The sequence below is a fragment of the Sorex araneus genome, chromosome 3, assembly GCF_027595985.1.
Source record: "Sorex araneus isolate mSorAra2 chromosome 3, mSorAra2.pri, whole genome shotgun sequence".
Lineage (NCBI taxonomy): Eukaryota > Metazoa > Chordata > Mammalia > Eulipotyphla > Soricidae > Sorex > Sorex araneus.
Window position 1 is genome coordinate 96,148,541 of NC_073304.1, and position 20,429 is coordinate 96,168,969.

Consider the following 20,429-nt stretch of genomic DNA (forward strand, 5'->3'; position numbering starts at 1 on the left):
TTTTCCTCTCTTCGGGTCTTGCATTGTTTCCCTAACTATTAGCTAATAATGGTAAGCTTTTATTTTTTTCTTTTTGGGTCGCCCCCAGTGATGCTCAGGGGTTACTCCTGGCTCTGCACTCAGGAATCACTCCTGGTGGTGCTTGGGGGACCACATGGGATGCCGGGGGGTAGAACCCAGGTAGGCCACATGCAAGGCAAACGCCCTACCTGCTGTACTATCTCTCTGGCCCCTAATAATGACAAGCTTTATAGTCCTTTTTCTTTTCATTGTTTTTGACAGGACTTGAAGGACCATGTAGAGTGTTAGAGATTGAACCCAGTCAACCTAGGTTGACTGGATGTAAGATAAACGCTGTACCTGCTTTCTCTGGACCCTAAAGTACTCCTTTGATTTATTTTGGCTTTGGGTTGTTTTTTTGGGGGGAAGGGGAGGTGCATATTTCATGTGCTCGGGCCTTATTCCTGGCTCTGCACTCGGGAATCACCCCTGGTGGGGCTCAGGGGACCATATGCTGTGCTTGGGATTGAACCCAGCTTGTTTGCATGCAAGGCAAGCACCCTGCAAGCACCCTTCCTGCTGTTCTATCTCTTTAGCTCCAATCAGTCTTTAAAGAGAGCTCCTGGGGCCAGAGTAATGCAACCCCTGAGCATCTCTGGGTATGGCCCAAAAAGCAATTAATTAATTAATTAATTAAAAAAAGAGCTCCAACCTGGGTTCAATCTCCAACACTGCACAAAGCATCTCAGCACCACCAGGAGTGATCCCTGAGCCCAGAGTCAGGCGCCAACCACGAGCACCATCCAGTGTGACCCCAAAACAAAAGAGAGTTCTCTCTCCATTTCAGTGTGCATCTCACTGCCTTCTTCCCCATGAGCCACCCCTGTCCAGCTAGTGTTCATATCCCTTCAGAGCATTACCTGGCTTTACCAGGTGAACCCTCTGGTTCTGTGTCCCAAAGAAGTGGTATGGGGAGAAGGAAGGGGTCAGTATTTATTTACAAATCTGTGTGGACTGGGTCAGGTTCTGTGGCAAGTGTGAGGGAACCAGGATTCCTGTCTGACCTTGGCTTCACATCATAGGGTTGGAGCCACAGGACAGCCATAGCACTTGCCTCGCACATGGTCAACCCAGGTTCAAACCCCAGCATCCCATAGGGTCTCCCAAGTCCTGCCAGGATTAATTCCTGAACGCAGAGCCAGGAGTAACCCTGAGTATTGCTGAGTGTGACCCCTACCCACCCACCCCTGCCCCCCCAAAAGTCCACATCATAATGGCAGACAGGGACAAGTACTATGAAATAAAGCAAGAGGAAGAAGGTGAGATGGTCAGAACCTGCATTAGAACAAGAACCCGAGCCCCGGGTATTTGAGAGGAAAAGCGTTCTGTGCAGGGCTGAACCCTTTCGATGGGCGTGTACAAGGCAGGATTAGGTAACCTCAAGGAGGCCAGTAAGAAGGAACAGGATGAGAGTGTGTATAGCAGGAAATGAAATAAGTCAGGTAAGGACTTGCAGGGGTGGGAACTTTGGATCTTGTTCAAAATGACTTAAGAAACCATGAGCAGTTCAGAGCAGCAGGGAGACATGATCTGATTTGTTTTTTCAAAGATCGCTCAGGGGCTGTGTGCGTGCTTTGGATGTGGGGGGAGGGTCCAGGTTCAGTCCCAAGCACCCCCAACAGTGAGTCGCATGCAACACACTGTAAGTAGGCCCTGAGCAACACCTGGTCTGGCCCAAAAGACAAACAAAAAGATCATTCTGGCTGCTATGATGGAGAATTTCTCGGTATAGAGAATAGCCAGAAAGAGAATTTTTTTTTTGCTTTTTGCTTTTTGGGTCACACCCAGTATTGCACAGGAGTTACTCCTGGCTTATGCACTCAGGAGTTACTCCTGGCAGTGCTCGGGGGGGATATATGGGATGCTGGGAATCGAACCCGGGTCGGCCATGTGCAAGGCAGACACCCTACCTGCTGTGCTATTGCTCCAGCCCCAGAGAGAGGATTTTTAAAAATAGTTTAATTGGGATTTTTGGTTTGATTTGGTTTGGTTTGGTTTGAGGGCCATACCCAGCTGTACAGGAATTGTTCCTGGCTCTGTGCTCAGGGATCACTCCTGGTGGGCGCAGGGGACTAAATGGTATGCTGGGGATCTAACCCAGGTTGGCCCCATGCAAGGCAAGCACCCTATCTGCTGTACTATCAATCCAGCCCTAGGACATTATTAATGATTCTGACCCATGTGTTTATTGACTGTCCCTGGGTTTGTGAGACTTGTAAGCTCTGTGGTTATGGTTCTAGTTACCTCAAGGAAGAGGGGGGAAATCCATAATCAAATCAAAAAATTTACTTTTTTAGTTAGCACTGTACCACTGTCGTCCCGTTGTTCATCAATTTGCTCGAGCAGGCACCAGTAACGTCTCCATTGTGAGACTTGTTGTGACTGTTTTTGACATATCGAATAAGCCACGAGGAGCTTGCCAGGCTCTGCCATGCAGGCGGGATACTCTCAGTAGCTTACCAAGCTCTCCAAGAGGGGCGGAGGAATCAAACCCAGGTAGGCTGTGTGCAAGGCAAGCGCCCTACCGGCTGTGCTATCGCTCCACCTACTTTTTAGTTAGTTTTTTATTATTATTATTGGTTTTGGGGTCACACATAGCAGTGTTTCTTTCTGCCTTGCTCCTGGCTCTGTGCCTCCTTCTGGCAGTGCTTTGGGGACATGTGTGGTGCCAGGCATTGAACACACAAAGCAAGTGCCTAAATCCTTATATTATCTCTCCAGTCCAAATCACTTTTAGAAAATAGGGCTAATATAAAATGCACACATTTGTTAAGGAAAAATTATCCAGGAGAGAAAATATATTTCAAGTGTGCCAATCATCCCATATGAGGTCAGAGAGGAAATGTGGCAACATTTATAACATAGATTAAATTAGGCACTAATTAAGGAGTCTAAAGAACAAAGCAAAAGAATCCAAGGAAGATTCTGTTTTAAAGTACACTACACCTGGATTGCTTTCTCAAGAACTCCATCTGTCAATTTCTCCAGAATGATGTCCGGAGTTGTAGCAGGAATTCATAAGAAGGTTGCTGGTTAAGCAGAATACCTATTAACTTACAATGAAATATAGGAGTCTCCTATATTTATTCATCCTGTCCCATTAGCATAACTTCTTCCTAGACTACATATTTTTTGTTTGGGGGCTATACCTACTAGTACTCAGGACTCAGTGCTCAGGGATTACTCCTAGCTCTGCACTCAGCGATCATTTCTGGAAAAGCTCGAGGGATTAGATGGGGTTCCAGGCATTGGACTGGAGGTCAGCTGCATGCAAGGCAAGTGCCTTATCTGCAGAAGTATTTCTTCAGCCTCTAGACTAGAGATTTTTGTTTGGTTTTGTTTGGGGGCCACCTCCTGTGATGCTCATGGCTTTTTCCTGGCTCAGGAATTACTGCTGGTGGGTGGTGTTCAGGGGCCCATATGGGATACCAGAGATTGAACCTGAGGCAGCCTTTTGCAATGCGAGGCAAATACCCTACCCATTATACTATTTCTCCATTCCCAGATTAGACATTTTTTTCATGTATTTTGGACATGGAAAAGATTATTTTTTTTAAATACATGATCCTTTTATTTTTTTGGCTGGAGTGATAGCACAGTGGGGAGGGCGTTTGCCTTGCACGCAGCCAACCCGGGTTCGATCCCCAGCATCCCATATGGTCCCCCGAGCACCGCCAGGGGTAATTCCTGAGTGCAGAGCCAGGAGTAACCCCTGTGCATTGCCGGTGTGACCCAAAAAGCAAAAAAAAAAAAAAAAAAGATTATTTTATTTGAATAACATTATAAGATTTAGGAGATGCGTTAGTAAGATCAACATTGGAAATTCTAACACACTTTGGGTCTTGATACCTGTTGTTTTTTCATATGTGTGGATCCCCAGTGACTATGATTTCTGCAAACTACTTAACTCTTCTATGTCTCTGGTTTTTTCATCTGTATAAATGAGGAATGTAATCTGTTCTTTGCAGGGGTATATTTTAGAACTGGAGGAGTTACCAATGGAATACTGCATAGTTTTGGTATGATTTCAGCACTCACTAAATATTAGTTGCACCTGTTCTGTTAAAAGTTGCTTTTAGCCATTATCTTCTAGAATATATGATTAATAGATTAATACCAAACACTATGGAAAATAATATAAAATAATTATTATTTAATGTTGACTATATTTAAGAGAACTTGCAATTTATTGGGTCTTTTTCTCTGTAAACACTCCAAGTCGGCAGCTGGAGAGATAGCCCAGTGGGTAAAGCTCTTGCCTTGCATGTAGCTGACCTGGGTTTGATCCCTTGAACCACATATGGGGCTCCTCATTCTGCTTCCTGAGCCATACTGGGAGTGATTCCGGGGTACAGAATAAGGACTAAGTTCTGAGTACCGCAGGGTGTGGTATAAAAACAGAAAGAATAGGAAGGGAAAAAAAAAACCACTCATGGGGCTGGGAGTGTGACTCAGTAACAGCACTTGCATGAATGAGGCTCTGGATCCAATCCCCCACACAAAAACAAACACTTGATGGGTCATTAGAAGTCTTTGTTGCTGGAATTAGTGGCGACCAATAGCGTGAAATCCCAGGGTGTTTACCCAGGGTGCACCCTCTCTAGGGGGAAGAAGTAAATGCCAAGAGAGACTTAACCATTAGTTGGCTTCCAAACGGGGTGGGGTTGGAATTTACCTCAAGCTGGAAGCTGCAGGGCTCTTCCTTCTACATGAGAAGGTGTTGCATATCAGGGGTGTATGTGTATGTCATGTATATGTGTCATACCTATTTATATAGATATAGATAACAGGCGTCTATATCAGGAATGGTTTACTCCAGGCTAGGAAAATTCCAGCCAGTGACTAAAGGGATGGTTGGAATTACCTCCCTCGCTGTTCCCTCTCCGTGGGAATAAGGTAGATTTATTTTTAAATCTAATTAAAAAAAAAAAACCGGGAGGAGGTGGCCATTTCACAAGCCACCCTAGAATTCTTTTGAGGTGTTCCCACACCCCAGACTACCGCTGCTCTAATGCCCTCTTTGGAGCAGCATGCCTCTGCCACCCTCGCTAGCCCAGCTCTGCCACCCTTGGAAGTCAGACTGGGAGGGTGGAGTGGGACCGAAAAGGAAAAGTGGGCAATGTCGCTCGGGATGGGAGATGTGTACTGAAAGTAGACTATAGGCCGAACATGATGGCCACATAGTACCTGAATTGCAAACCATAACATCTAAAAGGAGAGAGAGAGAGAGAGAGAGAGAGAGAGAGAGAGAGAGAGAGAGAGAGAGAGAGAGAGAGAGAGAGAGAGAGAGAGAGAGTAAAAGGGAATATGCGGTGGGGGGCGGGGGGGTAAGGGGGTGAAGGGAAGGGTGGCGGGAGGAATACTGGGAACATTGGTGGTGGAGAATGGGCACTGGTGGAGGGATGGGTATTTGACCATTGTATGACTGAGATGGAATCACGAAAGTGGGTTAAGTCTGTAATTCTATCTCATGGTGTTTCATTAAAAAAATTTTAAAAAAAGGGCTGGAGCAATAGCACAGCGGGTAGGGCGTTTGCCTTGTACGCAATCTACCCAGGTTCGATTCCCAGCATCCCATATGGTCCCTTGAGCACTGCCAGGAGTAACTCCTGAGTGCAAAGCCAGGAGGTAACCCCTGTGCATTGACGGGTGTGACCCCCAAAAAATAAATAAATAAATAAATAATAGGAACTATGTATCCTAAATTGAGTATATTTGATATTTGACTCTTTTTGCCCGTACACAATTAATAAAGTAAAAAAAATGAAAATATTAAGAAAAAAATGACGGGGCATCGGACTTCGACAAGATTCCTTGATGCAGAGCTCAGGAGATCCTTGGGGTCACAACCAAATTTATGACTCTGTGGTGCCTTAGTTTTTGTTTTTCTAACCCCCTCTTACTCCCTTTTCATGACCACTTTAAAGGGCTCGAGGTCATGTTCTCCCTTTAACCAAGGATACAATACAAATCCATGGGGCTGGAGATAATACAGTGGGTAGGGTGTTTGCCTTGCACGCGACCGACCCTTGGTTAGATCCCCTGCATCCAATATGAACCCTGAGCACCGCCAGGAATTCATTCCCGAGTGCAGGACCAGGAATAACCCCCGAGAGTCGCCCGGTGTGGCCCAAGAACCAAAAAATAAAGAAGGAACAAAAAATCCTCACACCAAATCCTGCCCTATGAGTCTTACCAAAATCCCTCTTCGCTTTCGTTTAATTAATTAATTAGTTAATTAGTTAATTAACTTTTTGCTTTTTGGGTTACACCCGGCAATGCACAGGGATGTTACTTCTGGCTCTGCCCTCAGAAATTAGCCTGGCGGTGCTCGGGGGACCATATGGGATGCTGGGGATGAAACCCAGGTCGGCCGCGTGCAAAACAAACGCCCTACCCGCTGTGCTACGGCTCCAGCCCAATTCTCTTGATTCTGTTTAAAGCTCCCGGGAGATCGAGGGTAAAAGGGCAAGGCTGGGACCAGAAGGTTTCTACTTAAGTCTTGCAAAAAAATAAATAAATAAATAAATAAGACGGGTCGGCTCCCAAGCGCGCTCTCCCTGCTCGAACTACAACTCCCGAGCTGCCCCGCGGCCGGGGCGGGCGTGCGCACGCGCGTCGGCGGCGCAGGGGAACTCCGGCGCCCAGACTGCCCGGTGGAGTTGGGGGAGCTGCGAGCGGGCGGAGCGGGCAACTCCCTGGCCAGGCGGGCAGGCGCGCGGGTGCCGGGACGCGAACGCAGGTCACCCCCGCAGCTCTGCCGAGGAGCTCGGCGGCCCCGGGAGGCGCCCGGCAGGTGAGTCCCAGGCGGCGCTTTCCAGGAAGTCGGTGTGCGGGCGCGGACGGGGAGTCCCACGGGCCCTGGCGGCTGATGGAAAGAGGTCGCGGGCTCCCGGCCGGGGCGGCTCGGCTCTGCTTTCCGCCCCCCTCCCCTGGTCCTGGTCCCGGAGCGGGGAGACCCCATCCATCCCCTCCGCGGGAGCCTCCTCCGGGGAGCCCCGAGCCCGGTGGGCGCGCTCTGGGCGTGGCCCGCGGCGGAGGCGCGCGAGCCCCCGAGTGGCTGGTGAATCACCAGGGGAGGGGGGGCCCCCTCGGCCTCCCCGGGGTCGGGACCCTTCCCCGGCCGCGGGGATGCCCACTCGCGCCCGGCCCTGCACCCCCGGCGAGGCGTCACTCGGGGTGGGGTGGTGGTGGGGACACTCTGCAGGACTCTCTCAAAGGGGCTGAGAAGTTGCAGGGGTCCGGTGGTGGAACCCTCTGGGGAAACACCCTTGCAAAAATAAATAAGTAAATAGAAGCGATCTGGCTTGCCTGGTTTGCTTGCATTCGCCCTTTTGATCTATCGCTTCTTAGAATAAATTTCTGGCTCCCGTGCCGCACAGCTGGACACGGCTGTGTGTGTGTGTGTGTGTGTGTGTGTGTGTGTCTGTCTGTCTGTGTCTGTCTGTGTGTCTGGGGGTGGGTGTTGGTTTTTGAGGACGTGACTGCGTCTTGGGATGTTTGCTTAGCGAAGTTGCATGCAGGGTTTCCTCTGCAGGCCTGCCTTCTGATGACCAGCAAATGGGAAACAGCCGGCAGAGTTCTTTCTTTTCAACGTTAGTTAGCTAAGTCGCATTTCCTACTTGCCCTTGGCTTCTCTTAAAACCAAAAGTCATCTGGTAATGAAAGGCTGCAGTAAAACTTCTCCCAGGAGGTCAGACTTGAACAGGAAACAGTCCGTGGAGGTTTGTGAGTTCCCTGTGGTCTCCCGAGGTTTGGGACATTTCTTGCAGCTCATGTTTCTTTGAGAATCCTTCAGATGAGTTTTCCCCAAGCGTTTATGAATTATTGATTAATCAGCTTGTCAAAAAATATATTAGGTTTAGCAAACTGGCTTTGCCCGGTCTTACTCTTGCTACTGCCAGCATCGTATTTAACCATCTCTTAAGAGTATGTAATCATTTGCTCTAATATTTAGAATCCTATTTCCAATACATTTCCCACGAGGGAAGCAAAGAATGAAAAAGTGAGATGTTGTGTATTAATCTCAGCTTGTTTGCTGTTTAACCGTTGGACTTCTAGTTTTCTTATCTTTAAAAGGAGACTGTAGGGCCTGATAATTCCAAGTTAACTTAAGTTCCAATTATCTACTTTTTTTTTAATTGTATTTTATTCATTCAGGAGATGTTGGTCTCGGGCATCATGCCACATTTTGTGGTTGGGAATGGAGGAACAACAGTGGATACTTAGGGATTTTATTCATCAATTTCCTTTAATATTATTATGGCTGCTTTTATGACATTTTTGTGGTACACTCCTCAAGCCAGATTATTTTGTGATTAGTAATTTCACCTAAGTACAGGCTTCACCCCTTAACAGTGATTGGTTTCATTCTCATCAATGATTGCCCTGGTTTCAGCCAGGCCTGTTTAGATAAGACAGTCTCAGTACAGCTGGGAGGAGTTGAGTGGTGTAGGGTGGGGCTTCTCAAACTGATCATGCAGAAATCACGCAGGATTTCCCTGGCTTGAAATATGGCCCTAGAAACCGCATCCCTGATTTGTAATTGTTGGGAGGCCAGATTTTATTTTTATTATTTAAAAAATCTGGATATTGAGATATATGTAATAGATATACGTGAACCTATATATAGGTTTATACTACTGTTGATGATAATTTCATGCATACGTTATTCCAGTGCAGGCCATTTTTTTTTAAAGACCAAGGTATTAGGTGTTCAGAGTACTTTGAGGGGAAGGGAAGGCTCGAGGACTGTCCCTGGCTCTGTGCCAGGGAGTCACTCCTGGCATTGCTCAGGGAGACCATCAGTATGTAGTGGCCAGGACTGAACCAGGGTCAGATGAATCCAAGCTGAGCAAGTAACCCCCATACTGTTGCCCTGGTTTTTTGTTTTTTGTTTTTCTTTTTGGGTCACACCTGGCAATGCACAGGGGTTGCTCCTGGCTCTGTGCTCATGAATTACGTCTGGCGGTGGTCAGGGGACCATATGGGATGCTGGGAATCGAACCTGGCTGTGCTATCGCTCCAGCCCCATCAGGTGTTCTTAATGATAGAGTTTTGTTTGTTTGGGGGCCACACCTGATGATGCTCAGGGGTTACTCCTGGTTCTGCACTCAGAACTCACTCCTGGCGGGGCTCAGGGGACCATCTAGAATGTCGGGAGTAGGCCATGTGCAAGGCAAACGCCCTGCCAGCTGTGCTATCTATGGCTCCAGCCCCTCTTTTTTTCTTTTCTCCTCTTTTTGTTGTATTTTGCAGCCTCCCCCCTTCCACTGTCAACTACTGCTGTTTGTAGTTGTTACCTTACTTTGAGAAATAAGGAGTAGAAGTGCCAGTAACAAAGTGACAATTGAAAGTGCCTCTGAATTTCTTTCCAAGCAAAGTCTTCAAGGAGTAATATATATATATATATATATATATATATATGTATATATATATATATATATTTTTTTTTGACCTGGGTACAGTGAGATTCAAAGAAATACACCTATGCCCATATCTTGGCTACTTTGAATTCTGGTAACTTTATCCATTGTAACTCGTACTATAATTAGATCCTTTATTTGGTGGGAAATTCCCTCAAAGCCCCTTTCTGTTCTTTATAGCATCCATCCTTTTCCAAAAGTATTCACTTCTGATTCTTAATCTGTGGTTTTCTTCTCTCCTCTCTCTCTTCCCTCCCTCTTGTCTCTCTTCTCTCCTTTCTCTCTCCCTCCCTCCCTCTCTCTTGGAATGCTCAGGGCTTACTTCTGGCTCTAAGCTCAGGGCTCACTACTGGCAGGACTTGGGGACCATGTACAGGGGATTGAACTTGGGTTGGCTGCATGCAAGGCAAGCACCTTACCTATTGGACTCGACTCTCTCCAACTCTTGTTTTTGTTTATTTTGGAGCCACACAGCCCCGGTGGAGCTCAGGAAACTATTGTAGTGCCAGAGGGTGGGGGTGAGGGTCTGGTGAAAGCAAGGCAAATACTTTACCTGCTGTACTAGCTCTCTGCCCTCACTTGGCTTTTGTGAAGCCAGAGATTTATTTTGGACTTCTGTAGACTGAGGGAGGTGTAGCATGTGCTTTTTATGTGTCAGGTTTATTTCACGTAATGTTTTTGGGATTCACCAGTGGTTTTTCTATACTAGTGGTTTGATTTTTTTAATTATTATTATTGCTGGGACTGGAGCGATAGCACAGCGGGTAGGGCGTTTGCCTTGCATGTGACTGACCCGGGTTCGATTCCTCTGTCCCTCTTAGAGAGCCCGGCAAACTACTGAGAGTTTGCCGAGTGACAGCCTGGCAAGCTCCCCATGGCGTATTCGATATGCCAAAAACAGTAGCAACAAGTCTCACAATGGAGATATTACTGGTGCCCACTCGAGCAAATCAAACAACAGGACGACAAGTGGTACAGTGCTACTATTATTATTACTGAATAGTATTCAGTTGTGTAAATATACATATAACTTCAGTTTATTTCTTTTCCTCTTGATAGATATTTGAGTTTTTTCCAGGTTTGGGCTAATATGAATAAGAATGTTGTGAGCAGCATTCTTTTATAAATCTCTTGTGAATTTGTGTTTTCATTTCCTTTGATAAATACCTAGGAGTGGAATTACTGAGTCATTTGGTAGATACATGTTTGTTTTTATTTAAAAACTGCTAAACAGTTTTCTTAAGTGGATTATATATGAATTTTATTCTTGTTTTTTGGTGCGTGGGATCAAACTCGGGGCCTCTTTGTGTGAGTATTGTGCTGTGCCCCAGAACTGCATCTCTAGCCCCTACTCTTTTTTTTTTCCGGGGAAAAGTGGGGGTCACACTGAGCAGTGCTCTGTGGCTAGTCCTGGTTCTTTATTCAGGAGTGACCCCTGGCAGTGCTTGGGGACCCATATATGGTGCCAAGTTACTAACCCAGGTCAGTCATGTGCAAAGCAAGTGCCTTAACCCTTCTACTGTCTCTCCGGCCCCATTTTTAGAAGTTTAGTCATATTTTAGCCCCATTAGAGGATGTAAAATGATACCACGTTGTGGTTTGTTTTGTTTTGTTTTGGAGGGCCACGCCCAGTGGTGCTAAGGGCTCCCCACTCAGGGATCACTCTTGGTGGACATCTGGGATGCCAGGGATTGAACCCTGGACAGGATTTGTGCAAGGCAGACCCCTACCTGTTTACTATCGCTCTGCCCGCTCCCCCCCATTATGGTTTTATGTTGCATTTTTCTCTTTTATGTTTTGTTACGTTTTTGACCATACTCATCAGTCTTGGGAACATATGTGGGACCAGGGATTGAACAGGGTTGGCTGCATACAAGGCATTCTCCCTAACCTAATGTCTTCTGAAGTTTATCAGTGTATTATTTCCTGGGTTCCAGGAAAGGAATCAGTCTCAGGGTTGAAAAGATACTCTATTTTCTTCTAGAATCTTTCATGTTCTAGGTTTTAAATTTAGGTTTGTGATCTACCCCAAATATTTGAATAATGCTGGAAAGTCAGATTGGGTTCCTTCTATCTAGTTGGTCCAGCAGCATAGGTTAAAAAGAAAGCTTCCGGTTTTCCATTAGATTGATGTAATGGAATACCAGCCCACTGATTTGATTTCATAAACTGAGCTGTCTTTTGTAATGTAGTTGTACTTACAATGTCAAAGTCTTAATTAGACCTCAAAAAAGGCATACTGTTATGCACCCATTTTCAGATTTTACATAGACTGAGATTGATCCAGGATGGGTTCCCATGAGGATGTTCCCTGTTGGAAGCATGCTAACAATAAATTTGAATTTATTGTTTGGCCTTACCATTGAGTTACATCCCTCACCCCTTTTATTTGCATTTTAAATAGGAGTCAGTTGGGGGTTGCCCTCATTTCAGTAACAGCTTCACCCTGCCCATGGTCTGGGCGATGTTAGTGGGGGAGACAGAAGGAGACTCAAGCCCAGAGAGATCGATCATCTTGGACTGGAACTTTCCCTGAGCCGGCGATAGAGAGCTTAATCATTCCAATTTATTGGTTGCTCCCCCCAAAACATGTGTCTGGGCCAGAGAGATAAGGCAGGCTGGAGTGAGTGCAGGCTCTCAGGGAGGTCCTGAACCCAGCACCACCAGGAGTGACCCCATATAGCTCCTGAGCACTTCAAGGCTTGGCCAAAACAAAAAATGAGAGAGTGTGAGTGAGTGAGTGAGTGAGTGAGTGTTGTCCCATATGTTCCCATATTGAAGTTTCTTGCTCTAGTTGGTTTCCATCTTTCTACTCTGCTACTCCATGTCTATCTTTCTTTACACCTGGAGGTACTCGGGGACCACTCCCCCCCTTGCTCTGGCCCCAGGCAGTATGGAGCACATGCCCCAATCCCCTGGGCACCTCCCTGTCTTTTGTGCTACACAGTTCCTGAATTTGTCTTGGAACAGGTGTATATACTCGAGCTGGTTATTTTTTTCCTTCCGGGTTTTATTAACCGAATAAAATGATGCCTTTTTTTTTTTTCTCAGAGGACATCATTTTATCCTCAAGATTCAACTGTGATGATTTTCCCTCACTTCCTTCCTGGCTTTGTTCACTACATACATATTTTTACGTTGTGGTGGGCAGGAAAGTATGTGCTCATTTCTCTTTAGACATTGGTGACCGGTGAACTTTGCCACCTGTTAAAAGACAAGATCGCAGCAGAGACCACCAGGGAACAGACCAGTGTGAAGTCTCAAATCCCAAAGCTTAATTAAAATAGAAAAAAATAAGAATTTTTCAGTGGCAGATTTATTTGTGGCAGTGAGGAAGACTGGTTTCTTTCTAAAATTATTTTTTGCAGGAGGGGGTTTGGGTCATACCCAACTGTGCTTGGAGCTTACTCCTGGGTCAGCTCTCAGAGATCACTCCTGGTGGACTGGGACCACCTAGGGTGCCAGGGATGGAGCCCGGTCGGCCTGCGATACTCACCGCCCACTGCGATACGGCCCACTGTACTCACACAGCCGCTCTCTCTCCTTTTTAATATACAGTGCTTTTGGGGAGCCTGGGGGGCACACCCGGCGGTGCTCAGGGCCTACTCCTTGCTCTGCATTCAAGGATCACTCCTGGCAGTACATAGTGGTGCTGGCGATTGAACCCAGGTCAGCTGAGTTCAAGGTAAACACCTTACCAGCTATATTATTTCTCTGGCCCATTGACAGCACTTACTACTATTTTACATTTCCATTTATAAAACTTGTATTGAAAAACAGTTCACCTTTTAAAGCGAATGATCCAGTGACAACCATCATATTAGAATATGTTCTCACCAGAAGGCAGTCCCTCCTCATCCCAATTTCACCCCGCCCCAGCCTTCCTGCCCAGACAGCGGTCCATCTGCTTTCTCTCTATGGATTTGCCCTGTCCAGGCAGTTTACATAAATGGAACAATAAACAGTACCTAGTCTTTAGGTATTTATCATGGATTTGCCTTGTCCGGGCAGTTTGCATAAATGAAACAATACCTGGTCTTTAGGTATTTATTGTGGCTTTGCCCTATCCAGGCAGTTTGCATAAATGGAACAATACCTGGTCTTTAGGTATCTACGCTCTTACCAGTTTATTTTGAGATTTGCTGGAAGACGGTCGGGTTCCTCCACCTGCTCCTTCTTTCCTGACCTGTAAAGATATACACTCCCTCCGGGACACGCTTCACTGCAACACCTACTCCCACAGGAACACAAACATGCAGACTTACAAATGGAGGAGGCAGCTGATACACCGAGATAACCCTTGACACATTCCCAGCTTCCTATCTCGGCATACCTGAGCGGGAGCGCAGCTGCAAGTGCAGATGTACCATGCATCCCTGTGGCGTGAGAGAACCTGGGAGGGCAAGCTGGCTTCGGGCAGGCAAGTTTCTGAGTCCGGGGGCCTGAGACGCACCCTGGAGCTTTCAGTTACGCTTTTTAAGCCAGTGTCCCAGGTGGGCTCTGTCTGCATTTAGTCCAGGTGTGTTTAGACTCGCAGGTGGGGTTGTCAGAGTTCCTTAGCCTTTGGGGCAGGATTGGTTGTTTCATTTTGCTTTGTTTCTGTCTCCGTGTCCTCTGCAGCAGGTTGGGGAGCTGCTCCGCCTGCAGTGCTGGGAGGGAACCTGGGGTGCCCGTATGCAAAGCATGTCCTGCAGCCCTGGAGCCAGCTCCCTGCTGGCCCCATCTCACTAATCACAAAGCTAAAACCGCTAAACCGCAATGTCCCTGTGGAAAATTAGAACTTGCAAATGGGTAGCTCCCCTGGGTGTGGGGTTATTGCTACTTCACACTGCCAGTGGGCTCTGGAGGTCTGGAACGTCTCCACGGCCTGACCCAGCATCGCCCCTGCCCACCCCCCCCCCAGCCAGAATCAGTAAAACCCAGGATTCACTTCAGTTCATAGTGGGCAGTTACTAACCCAAATTGAGAGCGGGGAGGTTGTTAAAAAGTGCCTGCCTGTGTGTTTCCCTCCAGTGTGGGCCCAGGTGCTGGACTTGGCTTGGTTTGGTGAGTGCCCAGGGCTGGGGGAAGCTGGGTGAAAGCCCCCTCCCCACTCTGTGTGCCGTTGGCCCCAAGCTGCCAGCCTGAGTTGCAACCAGCAGAGCTGGAGCTGAGTGCTGAGTGCGCCCTTAGGGCAGCCCAGGCTGCTGATTCCCCACTCCCCCTCCACACCCTCCCTCCACACCCTCCTGCCTCGCCTCGCCCTCATTCTTGTGTTTTAGGTGCAGGGAGGAAGGAGGTGGGGGTGGGGGCCACACCTGGCAGTGCTCAGGGATTGAACCAAGCAGACCGTGTGTGTGTGTGTGTGTGTGTGTGTGGGGAGGGGGGGGGCCACACCTGGCAGTGCTCAGGGATTGAACCAAGCAGACCGTGTGTGTGTGTGTGTGTGTAGGTGGGGGCCACACCTGGCAGTGCTCAGGGATTGAACCAAGCAGACCCTGTGTGTGTGTGTAGGGGGGGAGGGGGCGGCCTCCCCTAGTACCATCTCTCCTCCCTCTGCTTCTACTCCCACCCACCTCACTTGCTGCTCTGCTACAACGTGGGGGCCAGGGAGGAGGTGCCTGGGTCAGCGCCTGGCTCAGCTCTTGGCATGGAGGCTCCGAGGCCGTCCCTCCCACAGCTGCCCGCTTGGGAGCTGGAGCGGATGCTTTGCATGCGGGATCTCTGGTTTCATTCCCCAGCACCACATGCTCGCCAGAGCACCTAGCCCAGAGCATTGCTGCTTATAAATCCTCTGCTTCCTTTCATCCCTCCCTCCTGACCCCCCCCAAAAGAAAAAAATCAGCCCTAAAAATCTCCTTTTGAGTAGGACAGCAGGGAAACCTCAAAAAATTTGTTTTTGTTTGTTTGTGTGTATGGGGGGGGGGCGGATCCCACACCTGGAAGTGCTCAGGACTTACTCTGGGTTCACTCCTAGTGGGGCTCAGGGGACCCTGCGGAGTGCCCAGTATGGAACCCCAGGTTGGTCCCATGCCTATGCCCCATTCATGTACTCTCTCTGGCCCCTAAAAAAATGGTGTAGTGATGACTCCTGAAGGCTGTGAAAGGACGTGTGCATGGGGGAGGGACTTGGGGAGGGTTGAGTGTCAGGGGCCCTGTGAGGTGAGTTGTGCTTGTTCCTTTGTTGTGGCTGTGAAGATTCTCTGTTCCCCTGCCTGGCTTCCTCTCCATCTCTTTTACCAAAGTCTGTGCTTTGATCTCTTTGCTTACTGTATTCTTTTCCTTCCCCCTCTATCTGGCTAAATCTCCCCCTCCCTGACCACCCACCGTGATCTCTCAGAACTTCTGTCACACTAATTGCCTGCCCCATTCTTTTCTCAGTTAATTATACATCACTTTGATTAAAATAAAAAACAAAACAACACTTGCCCTGCATGTCTCTTTTCCCCAAATAAGTGCAGGGAGGCCCTACTGCCTCTGGGGCACAACCCACTGTACTAGCCCACTGGAGGGGCTGATAGTCTGGCGGATGGATCTGAAGGGGACCAGGTGCTCCCTACGACAGGCAGCTGGGGCGGGCGAGGGGGCACTGGGAAAGGCCCTGGCTCCACCCTCAGCCACTAGCCCCCAGGGTCTTCCTTCTCTTTGTGATCCGATTTGAATTTATTTATTTTGGTTTTTTTGAGGTCACAGGCGATGCTCAGGGGTTACTCCTGGTGATGCCCAAGGAACCATATGGGATGCCAGGGATCAAACCATCTTCAGCCACATGCAAGGCAGGCACTCTACCAGCTGCACCATCTCTCTGGTCCGATTTGCATTGCTTTTAAATCCGGTGCATTACAGTATGTGTGCTGAGCCCGCCCTGGGTGCGCCTTCCTCCCCGCTGTAGCCAGCGGCTGCTCCTTGTGATAGTTTGCCCCTCTAGGTCGAGACTGAATGATAACCTGATCTCTGCACTGAGGTTCTGGGAGAAGTGTTGGAGTCCCTCTGTGCGGGGCACTGAGCCCTGGGCCAAACCTCTGTGCGGGAAGGAGTGTTACTGTAACTGTGACAGAAGATTGTATCTCTACTGGTCTGGGATATGGTGGGCCCAGACCAGGGGGCCTTTCCCAGTGGGCTGACTGTGGAGTCAGAGGAAAGTGACCAGGCTTTGTCTCTCTCCATCCTGCACCACATCTAGCAGAGTGACCTCTCAAAGGAGGTGTGGCTTATATTTGGTATTGATTTATACTATGACATGCTGATATTTGCCTTTTCAGATGGATTTTTTTGGTGCCTAAGCAGCTAGACAGCAATGTTTTTTAAACAGCTAAGAGGAAATTCCTGGTAGCAACATAGCCCAGTACTACAACACTTGCCTCGAATATTCGAAGCCCCAGATTTAATGCCCTGCACCACACAAAAATACGTCAGTAAGATTACGAGGATTTTTTGTTTTGTAGTAACAGCTGGTAGCCCGCAGGGCTTACTCCTGACTCAGTGCTCAGGGATCTCACCTGGTGTACTCGCTCTCTGGCTCCTCTCTCCATTTTTTGATAGTTAGAACTTTTCTGGTATTGGAGCCAATTAAATTTATTGGTTTTTAAATTTATTGATTTAAAGATTGTTTTGGAACTTCTGAGTTCAGAAAGAACAGGGGCCTGGGGCCTGGGTGATAGTGTAAAGGGCAGAAAGCCACAGTTCGAGTCCAGTCGGGTCTGAGTAAAGCCAGCTGTTCTTACCACGGAGCCCAACGCTTACAGGCATGTCCTCTTACTATGTTTTTTTTTTTTTTTTTTTTCAATACGTTTTTGTTCTAGGGGCCACAGCCAGTGGTGCTCAGGGCTTACTCCTGGCAGGCTCGAGTCCATCTGGGGTGCCAGGGTCAATGTGAGCAAGGCAGGCACCCGGCCCACTGTGCTGTTGGCCCCCCCTTACTATTTTATTACACATTTAGTGCCTGCCGACCCTCCGATTGTGTGTAGCCAGTGGAGAGTATCGATGTTTGCACACTTGATTATAACACGAGAAAGGAATGTTGATGGAAGGTGGGAAAGCTGCCCCCTGCTTCCTCCTTGGCCATTGCTGTGGCTCCAGTCCTGCCCTGACCCCTTGTCTCGCTCGCCCACTCACTGCGTTTGCCTCTATTGCAGCTGGGGAAGCAGTGAAACGTTTCTTAAAGATGAGTTTTGAAGGCTGGGGAGATAACTCAGAGCACCCAGACATGCTTTTCACATGGGAAGTTCAGTTCCTTCGTCACCTGGTTCCCCCAATCTCTGCCAGGGAGCCAGCAGTTACGAAACCTGTGTTCTATGTCAAGAAGTTTTATTAATGATGAATCGATATATCGACTCCATGAGATTGGCGATATTGTTAGTCTCGTTTTACAGGCAAGAAAAGAGCAGGACAAATGGTTGTTCACAGGGACCGGAGTGATAGCACAGTGGGTAGGGCATTTGCCTTGCACGTGGCTGACCCAGGTTTGAACCCCGGCATCCCACATAGTCCCCAAGCACCACCAGGAGTAATTCTGAGTGGAGAGCAGGAGTAACCCCTGAACACCACTGAGTATTAAAAAAAAGAAAAGAAAGAAAGAAAGAAAGAAAGAAAGAAAGAAAGAAAGAAAGAAAGAAAGAAAGAAAGAAAGAAACCAACCACACACAAAAAGTTTTCACTAATTTGCCCCAGGTTACAGATTGAATTTTTGCAAGAAGATTTATCTCTTTATTTTTATCCCCTCTGCATATGGGGGGAGTGTTGGCAGGGAGGATGGTAACACCCACATCTGCTCAGGGGCTGCTCCCAACTCCGTTCTGGGGAATCACTTGTTGGCAGTGCTCATGGGAGCATGTGGTGCTGGAAATAGATCCTGTACGGCAAGTGCCTTCCACACTGTACTGTCTCTGTCAGACCCATTTAACATGCTTTTAAAGGAAAACTGACGTCCATTCTTTAATTTTACTGTTTCCTGGGCCATACCTGGTGGTGCTCTGAGCATACTTAATGGCTCTGGGCTTAGGGGTCACTCCTGGTGGTGTTCTGGGGGCCAGGTTTGGTGTTGTGGGTCGAACCAGAGCCAGCTGCATGCAAGGCAAGTACCTTACCCCATCACCCTCCACGTGCCCCTCACCTTCCCCCACTGTCTCTCCAGCTCCTCAAAAAGAACTTTGCCTTGGGGCTGGAGCACTTATGTTGCATGTGGGGGCTGACCCATCCTGATTCCTTTTGGTCCCTGAGCTCACCAGAAGTGATTCTTGAGCACAGAGCCAGGAGTAACCCCTGAACATCACTGGGTATTGTTAAAAAAAAAAAAAAAAACAACCAAAAAATGGGGGCTGGAGCAATAGCACAGCGGGTAGGGCATTTGCCTTGCACGCGGCCGACCCGGGTTCGATTCCAGCATCCCATATGGTCCCCTGAACACCACCAGGAGTAATTCCTGAATGCAGAGCCAGGAGTAACCCCTGTGCATCACTGGGTGTGACCCAAAAAGCAAAAAAAAAAAAAAAAAAAGAAGAAAGAAAAAAACCTAAAAAGAGTTGTAATTAAATTGAAAAAAAAAAATTAAAAACAAAAGAACCTTGCCTAGGCAGAGCTTAGGGCTGTCCTGCTGTAGTTAAACCAAGCTTCTTGGCCAATTGCATTGATTTCTAAGACTTACCTTCTTTCATCATTTCTGCTTTTTTTTTTTGGTGGGGAAGGGCACACCCAGCCATGCTCAGGACTTCCTCCTGGCTCCGTGTTCAGGGGCTCTCCTGGCAATTGGGGTTGGGGCACCATGTGGGGTGCCGGGGATGGAACCTGGGGTGGCCCGTGTGAGGAAGCCCCCTGCCCACTGTGCTACACTCCAGCCTTGGTCTGCTTGTCTCGGTTGTCACCACTTTAGTGTTTATTTTCTTTCCAGCATCTCCCACCCTGTTTCCTCCCGTTCTTCCTTTCTCAGAAACGATTCCCGCCAGCCGTGTGGTTTTTATTATTTCAATAGTGTTATCTGGCCTGGGTGTTGTCATTGTGTATTTCTCAGAAGTCTTATTTTAACCATTTTGGTTACTTTACGGAGAATGTTTCTGTTTGAATATCATGAAAGATTTTAGGTTTTGTACAAAAGATTTTTGTCCCTTCTGTCCTGTAAAAAACTTTCTGAAACCCTGTCCCTACTGGACTGTCGGCGACTTGGTCACTTGCAAAAGCTCAATATTGCTTTTTCATTTTTAACAGTTTTATTGAGGCATAATTTGCATGCCACGAGAGCCACCCATTTCAAGTTCAGTAATGTCATGCCAGATGACTTCCTGTCGCCTCTGCCGCACTCCTGGTCTGTGGGAGAAGCCGCAGTGCCCTTTCCCCTGTTGGCTCTCTTCACCCACTTACGTGGGTCGGCGGTTGCTTCTAGTTCCTGTATGATTACTTACTGGTTCCTTTTTTTTTTTTTCCCAGAAATTGCTGTAGCACCTTATCAAGGGCAGGTTCTGGTCCGGAGAGATGACTTGAGACCTGGGGTTCTGGGTTCAGTCGCTGGCACCACATAGTTCCCTGAGCACGGCGCTAGCTACCCCGCACTGAGGGTTGTGGCCCCCAAATTAAGGAAAATTAAGGGGTGGGGAATGGAACTCGGTTCTCTGCAGCAGGCGCACAATGAGGGAGCAACGCATTCCTTGAAGAACTGTTTTGACGACCCATCTGTCCCCTCTCCTGACCCAAGGAAGCAGTTCTCAGCAGTTCACAGACAGATTTCTGAGGACCCTGACCCCTAGTCCACCTATAGCTCTTTGCCTCTGTAGTCGCCACCCACGCCTTGAGACCTCTCCTGAGACCTTTGGCTGGATGGCTGGTTATAGGGCTGTGGCTCTTTAAACACTGGAACTGTCCCTCCATTGTTATTTTCAAGATTCATTGCTGGAGAGAAGCTTGGTTTGGCCCCAGGGCCCTGAAACTGATTAGTTTAGTTCACCTGTAGCCCAGTAGGGCTGAGGTCCGCTGAGG

The 20,429-nt window shown here is 48.0% G+C and overlaps 1 protein-coding gene across 2 annotated transcripts in view; it reads left to right on the forward strand.

Moving 5' to 3' along the window:
* The first annotated feature begins 6,704 nt into the window (after positions 1-6,704).
* Positions 6,705-20,429, forward strand: part of TMOD3 (tropomodulin 3) — a 63,326-nt gene continuing 49,601 nt past the window's right edge. Inside the window, exon 1 of one of the 2 annotated variants that reach the window (XM_004611765.3) lies at positions 6,705-6,856. The gene's annotated coding sequence lies outside the window, so the exon portion shown is untranslated. The remainder of the gene's footprint in view (positions 6,857-20,429) is intronic. The other variant, XM_055133221.1, reaches the window with a different exon arrangement.